Source organism: Triticum aestivum, chromosome 1B, assembly GCF_018294505.1.
Source record: "Triticum aestivum cultivar Chinese Spring chromosome 1B, IWGSC CS RefSeq v2.1, whole genome shotgun sequence".
Lineage (NCBI taxonomy): Eukaryota > Viridiplantae > Streptophyta > Magnoliopsida > Poales > Poaceae > Triticum > Triticum aestivum.
In genome coordinates, this window is record NC_057795.1 from 552,428,219 (window position 1) to 552,436,908 (window position 8,690).

The following is an 8,690-nucleotide window of genomic DNA, read 5'->3' on the forward strand; positions in this document are numbered from 1 at the left end:
GGATCGATTGAGTCCTTGACATCGTGGTTCATCCGATGAGATCATCGTGGAACATGTGGGAGCCAACATGGGTATCCAGATCCCGCTGTTGGTTATTGACCGGAGAACGTCTCGGTCATGTCTGCATGTCTCCCGAACCCGTAGGGTCTACACACTTAAGGTTCGATGACGCTAGGGTTATAAAGGAAGCTTGTATGTGGTTACCGAATGTTGTTCGGAGTCCCGGATGAGATCCCGGACGTCACGAGGAGTTCCGGAATGGTTCGGAGGTAAAGATTTATATATAGGAAGTCCTGTTTCGGCCATCGGGACAAGTTTCGGGGTCATCGGTATTGTACCGGGACCACCGGAAGGGTCCCGGGGGCCCACCGGGTGGGGCCACCTGCCCCGGGGGGCCACATGGGCTGAAGTGGGAAGGGATCCAGCCCAAAGTGGGCTGGGGCGCCACTTCCCTCATGGCCCATGCGCCTAGGGTCAAAGGGGAACCCTAAGGAAGAGTCCTAGGAGGGGAAGGCACCTCCTAGGTGCCTTGGGGGGGAGGGAATCCTCCCTTGGCCGCCGCCCCTTTCCCATCTAGGGCTGGCCGCACCCCTTGGGGGTGGGAAACCCTAAAGGGGGCGCAGCCCTCCCCTCCCCCTATATATATTGAGGCATGGGGCTGCCCATAACACGCGATTTGATCTCTCTTGGTGCAGCCCTGCCTCACCTCCTCCTCCTCCTCTCCCATGGTGCTTGGCGAAGCCCTGCGGGATTGCCACGCTCCTCCACCACCACCACGCCATTGTGCTGCTACTGGATGGAGTCTTCCTCAACCTCTCCCTCTCTCCTTGCTGGATCAAGGCGTGGGAGACGTCACCGGGCTGTACGTGTGTTGAACGCGGAGGTGCCGTCCGTTCGGCACTTGGTCATCGGTGATTTGAATCACGACGAGTACGACTCCATCAACCCCGTTCACTTGAACGCTTCCGCTTAGCGATCTACAAGGGTATGTAGATTCACTCCCCTTTCTACTCGTTGCTGGTCTCTCCATAGATAGATCTTGGTGTTACGTAGGAAAATTTTGAATTTCTGCTACGTTCCCCAACAGTATCTCCAGTGGTCATGTGATGTACGGATGTAGTTGTATGAGCCATGATATATCGTTGCATGTATGCGAGTAGTCGCACCAGTCATGATGTCTATCTTTCATGTATGAGTCTATGTATAATTATGTTGGAGCTTTTTATTCGATCGTCGTGTTTCTTGATTCTTTCATTTTGCTCTTTCGGATTTGTCGCCGGCTTTTCTTCCCATGTTTGGATGTTGCTCATCGCGGTTGCTCTTGTTGGAAAAAATAAATAGTAGGATGACGTGGGGAGGCAGCAGCATGCAGGATTGTGAGGATGTCCCCGTTCATTGCTCAGCAAGACAGGCAGGACACTCCCTCGAGCCGTACCCGCAACCACCGCCTCCACCACCAAATCCACCTTCGACTGAACAAATTATGCGCATGTTTGAAGAAAGAAGGAACAATGATCTGATTGAGCTGTTAAAAAGTGTGCAAGCTATGGTTGGGCAAAATGGGAATCAAAATGTCCATCACTCCAAGCTGTCAAGTGGTTGACCCTTTGGAAGTAGATGATTGGTTACGAACTATTGAGAAGAAGCTTGAAATTTCTCGTACTAACGAAGATGACAAGGTTCCGTTCGCTACCCATTATCTTGAAGGAGCCGCTGCTATATGGTGGGATAATGCTAAAGCTTTGGGGCCTGCGGGAGAAGAAATCACACGGACTAATTTCAAGAACCAATTCCTTAAGTGCCATATTCTAGCTGGTATCATCAAGGTCAAACAACGCGAATTCCTTGATCTCACTCAAGGAAGTCTGTCAGTAAGTGACTATTTGCACAAGTTCAACCATCTGGCCCGTTATTCCCTCTATGATGTGGCCACGGAAGAAAGAAAGATCGACAGGTTCCTTGGAGGATTAAATCAACACCTCGGGAGTGCTCTATGCATGCTCGACTTTCCAGATTTCCAGTCTCTGGTAAACAAGGCCCTCGTCACAGAAAGAGAGTACAAGCCTGTGCAAGACAACTGACCCACAAATAATGACCACAAGCGTAAATTCGAGCTGAAGAAGGACGGACAGCCCATGTAGAAGGCTTGTACCTGGCAACAAACTCAAGTGGAGTACAAACCAAATTGGCAGCAGAATGTGAACAAGACCACTACCCAAGTCAAAAATGTCATGACCAATCCAGTGCACGAGGAGCGTCAGCGCAACAACGCCTGCTTTAATTATGGACAGACCGGACATTATGCTAGGCAGTGTCCCAAGAAGTCAAATGCCTCGTTCCGGCCGCAAGTCAACCACATGGGGCCATATCATACCCAGAAGATCGTCCAAGGGCAAGTTCATCACCTCTCCGCAGATGAAGCCGAGGAAAACCCCGAAGTCTTCATTTGAATGTTTCCTGTTAATAACATACTAGCAATAATTTTATTTGACTCTGGGGCTTCCCACTCTTTTGTTTCTCGGATTTTCGTTGCCCAAAACAAATTTCCTTGCTTGCTTTTGGGAAAAAGTATGATGGTTCAATCCCCGGGATCCGTGCTCAAAAGCAATCTGGTCTGCCGAAATTTGGAAATTGATATCAAGGGAGTCTGTTTTCCAACTACTTTGATAGTCATCGAGTCTGCCAAGTTGGATTTTATCTTGGGAATGAACTGGTTGACCCAATATCAAGTATGTATCAATTGTGCGACCCGTGAAGTCACCTTGACAAATCAGGAAGGGCAATCCATAAAATTCTATGCCCGCAAATGCATACCCCCAAAGGAGAACTAGTCTTCATAGTTGTAGCTGAAAAATTGGATCCGATTCCTGTGGTCAGTGAATTTTCCGATGTATTCCCCGGGATGCCTCCAGACAGAGAGCTTGAGTTTGCAATTGATCTTGTACCTGGCACTGCACAATTGTACAAAAAGTATTATTGAATGCCTTCATCCGAACTCATGGAATTAAAGAAACTCTTGGATGAGATATTGCAGAAATGATATATCCTCCCAAGCTCGTCACCATGGGGATCACCCGCAATATTCGTAGACAAGAAAGACGACAGTCTCAGAATGTGCATGAACTACCGTCGGTTGAACGATGTCACCATCAAGAACAAATACCCGCTACCAAGGATTGATGATTTGTTCGATCAACTCAGTGGGGCAAAAGTATTTTTTAAAATTGATTTAAGGACTGGATATCATCAGCTCAAGATCAAGAAGGAAGATATTCCTAAGACCGCATTCACTACCCGTTACAGTCTCTATGAATATACGGTGATGTCTTTCGGTCTCACAAATGCTCCAGCCTTTTTCATGCATATGATGAATAAGGTGTTCATGGAATTCTTGGATAAGTTTGTGGTGATTTTCATCAATGATATTCTCATATACTTTAAAAGTGATGAAGAACACAAGGAACACCTCCGAGCAGTCTTACAGAGACTCCGTGACCATCAGCTTTATGAAAAATTTAGCAAGTGTGAGTTTTGGCTCAAACAAGTCGGATTTCTGGGACATGTCCTATCAGCAGAAGGCATCATAGTGGATCCTAGCAAAGTAAAAGATGTGCTTGATTGAGCAGCACCCACGACGGTATCCGAAGTTCGGAGTTTTCTTGGATTAGCTGGATATTACTGTCGGTTCATCGAAGGATTTTACAAGATTGCTAAGCCTATGCATGAGCTCCTCAAGAAAGGTAAGAAGTTTGAATGGACTGAGGATTGCGAGAAGAGCTTTAACAAGCTAAAAACTAGATTAACATCAGCACCAGTACTAACTCTCCCAGACATTTACCGCAGCTTTGATGTGTATTGTGGCGCATCCAGAAAAGGTATTGGGTGCATACTCATGCAAGATGGCAAGGTAGTAGCTTACACATCTCGTCACCTACGACCTCACGAAGGAAATTACCCTACACATGATTTGGAACTGGCCGCTGTTGTGCACTCTCTAAAGATTTGGAGACATTACCTCATTGGGAAAACATGTCAAATATTTACCGACCATAGAGTCTCAAATGTATATTTACTCAGCCAGACTTAAACCTCCGACAACGAAAATGGCTTGAGTTGGTCAAGGACTATGATCTGGGAATAAATTACCATCCGGGAAAAGCTAATGTAGTTGTTGATGCCCTCAGTCGCAACCCTGTCAGTTTAAATGTCATGATGGAGTCCTTGCCCCCTGAACTCCAGCAAGAGATTGCCCAACTTAATTTGGAATTGTAAACGCCGACCATGCAACTATTTTGGAAGTAACTCCTACTCTCGAGGATGAGATTCGCATGGCCCAGGCTGACAATGAGATTTTACAAGGACATTTACAACGTCAGTGAGAAGGCAAGACTCAGGATTTCTCTGAGGATGCACAGGGTACACTCAGGTTTCGAGGATGGATATGCGTACCCGAGCAAGCAGACTTGAGGAAGAATATTTTGGCACAAGCACACGAGTCCTCATATTCGATACACCCAGGAGGCACTAAAATGTACGAAGACCTTCGACAGATATTTTGGTGGGATGGAATGAAAAGGGACATCACATATTTTGTCGCCTGTTGTGACATATGCAATAAAGTAAATGCGGAACACCAGAAACCCGCTAGACTTCTCCAACCTCTACCAGTATCACAATGGAAATGGGATGATGTCTGCATGGACTTTATCACCGGTCTACCCAGGACTCACAGAGGCAATGATGTTGTATGGGTCATAGTGGACACCCTGACTAAAGTGGCTCATTTTATTCCCATCTGCACCACACTTTGCGCTGATCAACTTGCACAATTATATGTGTCCCGGATTGTCAGTTTGCATGGAGTGCCAAAAACAATCACTTCAGACCAAGGTTCACTCTTTACCTTCGCATTCTGGTCCCGACTCCATCAAGCTTTGGGAACCGCCCTTAAGTACAGCACAACCTATCATCCACAGACAGACGATCAGGCTGAGCGGGTAAATCAAATCCTTGAAGACATGCTTCGAGCATGTGCTTTAGCCCATGGACCCAAATGGGAAGATTGTCTGCCGTATGCGGAATTCTCATACAACAACAGTTTCCAAACCAGTCTGAAGATGTCACCATTTGAAGCTTTGTACGGCCGTAAGTGCTGCACTCCATTAAATTGGTCTCAAACTAGAGACAACCATATCTTTGTAACTGATTTAATAGTGGAGGTAGAGAAACAAGTCAAGGAAATCCGAGATAGACTGCAGTTGGCCAAGTCACGACAGAAGAGTTATTATGATACCAAACATCGGCAAGTCAGTTTTGAGCCTGGTGAACACGTGTATCTCCAAGTCACACCCATGAAGGGGATCAAGAGATTTCAGACCTGAGGCAAATTAGCACCAAGATATATTGGTCCGTTCCCAGTCATGACACAAGTTGGCATAGTTGCTTATCAATTGGAATTACCACCAGAATTTTCGGGAGTACACAACGTGTTTCACGTATCACAGCTGAGAACGTGTATTTCACCACCCAAGAAGAGGACTGATATGTCAGAAATTGAGCTTGCAAGGATTTAACCTATGAGGAGAGATCGTTCAGAATCTTGGATGAGGCAGAACGAGTCACACGCAGTAAAGCGATCAAGTTTTATAAGGTCTAGTGGGAACATCACACCGAGGAAGAAGTAACCTTGGAAGAGAGGAATTTTTAAGGACAACCTACATAGATTTTTTTCCCAAGCAACCGAATCTCGAGGACGAGATTCATCCTAAGTGGGGGAGGTTTGTGACAGCCTGGATTTGCCTTCTCTCTTTTTCCGGACTTTCTTTGCATTTCCTTTGGATTTGGAGTTTTGAATCAATTCAAATGGACTTGAACACTTGGGCCTACCCTTGATTTTCACCCAAGTGAACCATCCACCCCTAGCTCATCTTTCCTTCTCTAAAAAACTCCAACAAAAGCCCAAGGAATAATTTTCATAAAAGAAAAATATTCATTTTCTTCCCTGAAAATCACTTCAAAGAAGTATGCTCCAAAGAAACCCTTAGTTTTCTTGCTCCTAAAATCCTAAATAAATTCACAAATATTCTTTGAACCCTAGGGCACCTCCCAGAGCAAAAATATTGCATAACTTTTTGGAATATTTTTGCTACAGAAAATCATTTTTGTTCTGGACAGAATGACCACATTACATAGCAAGTATATTTTTCCTTGATCTTTTGGGGCTGATATTTTCTGACCTTCATTACCTTCCTAAGATATTGCTAAACCACAAAGCACAGCCCTTAATTCTCACTAGATCTTTCTCAGCAAAGCTCACAAGTTTCTGTCCAGAAACTTGCCAGGAAGAAACCCACTCGCACAGCTCACCTGTGATCCAACCAAGCACATAGAACAACCAAAACCACTAAGGACTACATGCCAAACATGGAGTTTGTGCTTAGCTTAGCCTGATGCCAGAGTTCACGCGGTCACCGCATTCATCCAGAGGGGTTGGCATGCAGCCGACGCGCTCTGTGACGCGCGGGCTCGCTGCCCCGACTATCGCACCTTGCCAAACTGCACCCCCATCTTTGTCTTCACCTCCTTAACCCTGCTACGGCGCTCGCCCACGCAGGAGCTCGCCGCAGCAAGCACGGGCATGGTGCGACCAAGCTAATAGTGCGCACATGCCCCTGTGCTCGTTGTGTACCTGGCTCCTGTGCTCGTCGCTGCTCGCCCACAGTTCCCACGTGATCCTCGGTGTCTTCCCCCCTCTCACTAATGCCATTCGTCGCTGGGCACCACTCTAGAGAGCTCCGACGAGCTCTCGATCCCCGCCTCAGCCTCGCCTATAAATAGAGCCATCCTTAGCTCGTTTCTCTTCACAAACACACTCACCACACCACCACGACACCGTAGGTAGCTGCAGCCCTCCCGGGAAAGTCTCTCGCCGTCGTTCCTGCCCTGAGCTCGCTGGTGATCCCCATCCACTGCTCCTTCCTCTCCAGAGCCGCTCGAGCTCCACTGACTTCTCCGGCGTGTCCCTGGTGAACCTCAGGTGCGTGCTGGTGTCGTTGGAGCTGCTGGATCGACCCTGCCTCGCCGGAATTGCTATCTCCGACGAGCTCCACCCGCTACCGCCGCTGGAGAGCTCCGTTCTGACCCCGTTTGGCCACCCCTAGCCATGCTATAGGTACGGGTAGGTGCGCCTCGATCTCCTCTTCTTTCCTATCCTCTCAGATCTCGTCGCCAGTCACTCCTTGTCGGAGAAAGCGCCGCCGCTGCACCACCCGACTTTGCTTCTCTCCCCCTCCCCCTCTGACCTAACTGCTGGGGCCCACTGTCAGCCTCTCAGTCGCGCCCGAAGCGGTATGAGTGGTGGCGTCCCGCTGGTTTACGTCTTCGACGCCCCCCCGGGGTTTTCTTTTATTCAAATTTAATTGAAATTTTGACCAGAACTTTAACTAGCTGTAACTCCTAATCTACAAGGCAAATGAGTTGATTCTTTTTGCATTGTGATTTTACTGGAAAATCCTAGCAGCACACCCAAGATGAGATTTTTCTCTGCTGTCTAGAATTTCTGGTAATTTTTAGAAGTGTTCTTGATATTTTCTTTTTGTCATTTGAATTATTTTCAGAAGGTGAAGCTTGTCTTGAAGGCATCCAGGAGGAGTGTGAAGCTCCTCTACACTAAGGCAAGCCACAATAACATTTTCATGGTGTATTTGCAATATCCATGATTTTCCAACTTGAATATATGATAATTTTTGCATATAGTTATTTTATGAATATTACTTGTGCTAGAATAGTTTGTCATGATCAATATGCTTAGTTAACAGAAATGAGTGCTTGAACTAGTGAGCTATAACATGAGTAGTTTGACAAAATGATTTTGACATAACTATGGTATGATGAACATCTGTATTATTTCCATATATGCATGATGAGTTTCATATGATAAACGACAACCAAAAATGACGAGTATAAATGACTAGTAAGAAAGAACCAATAATTTGAGTAATGATTTGTGCAAGTAGAACTTGATAAGGTTGATCTGTTGTTTCTAAGTGATATGTCATGCATGTCATATGGTTGCATGAGCATGGCATATGGTGACTTGAGCATTTTATTTCAAGTTAAACCTGATGTTAATTGAACTTGAACATATACTTGATCGGGTCATGGTGCCATTGAATTGGGCTGACAAGTGCAACCACATTTGCCTTAGTATGGGGAGGCCATTAGTCGGCCCGTTGTCATGCCTCTTGTCAGTGCCTCCAACTATGGAAGGTTATGCCCGCGGATAAGGGCCTAGTTTGAAAGTAAGTCACACCATGGATCAACTTTTATAAAGAAATCTTGCACACTAAGTTATTTGCATTGCACTGGTTGAATCATGATGATGTTAGTGAGACTGACTATTGTGGTATCGTTTGTGATCCGTGAGCAATCACTGTTTGGTTACAAGGTAACCCGTTGAACCGAGTATGGTTCCATTTCTGATCCATTATGATCACCGTTTGGTTGCCAGGCAACCCGTTGGTAAGAGAGTCCGAGTGACTCTGTACACAAGTTTGGTTTCACTGCATGAGTAGCATGTTGTTGTTTGCATTTAACTTGCTTAAGTATGTCATGATATTGTTTGCCATTATGGTTATGCTTGTTGCGAGCTTGCAAGTACATTCAATGTACTAACCTGGCGTGTTATGCCA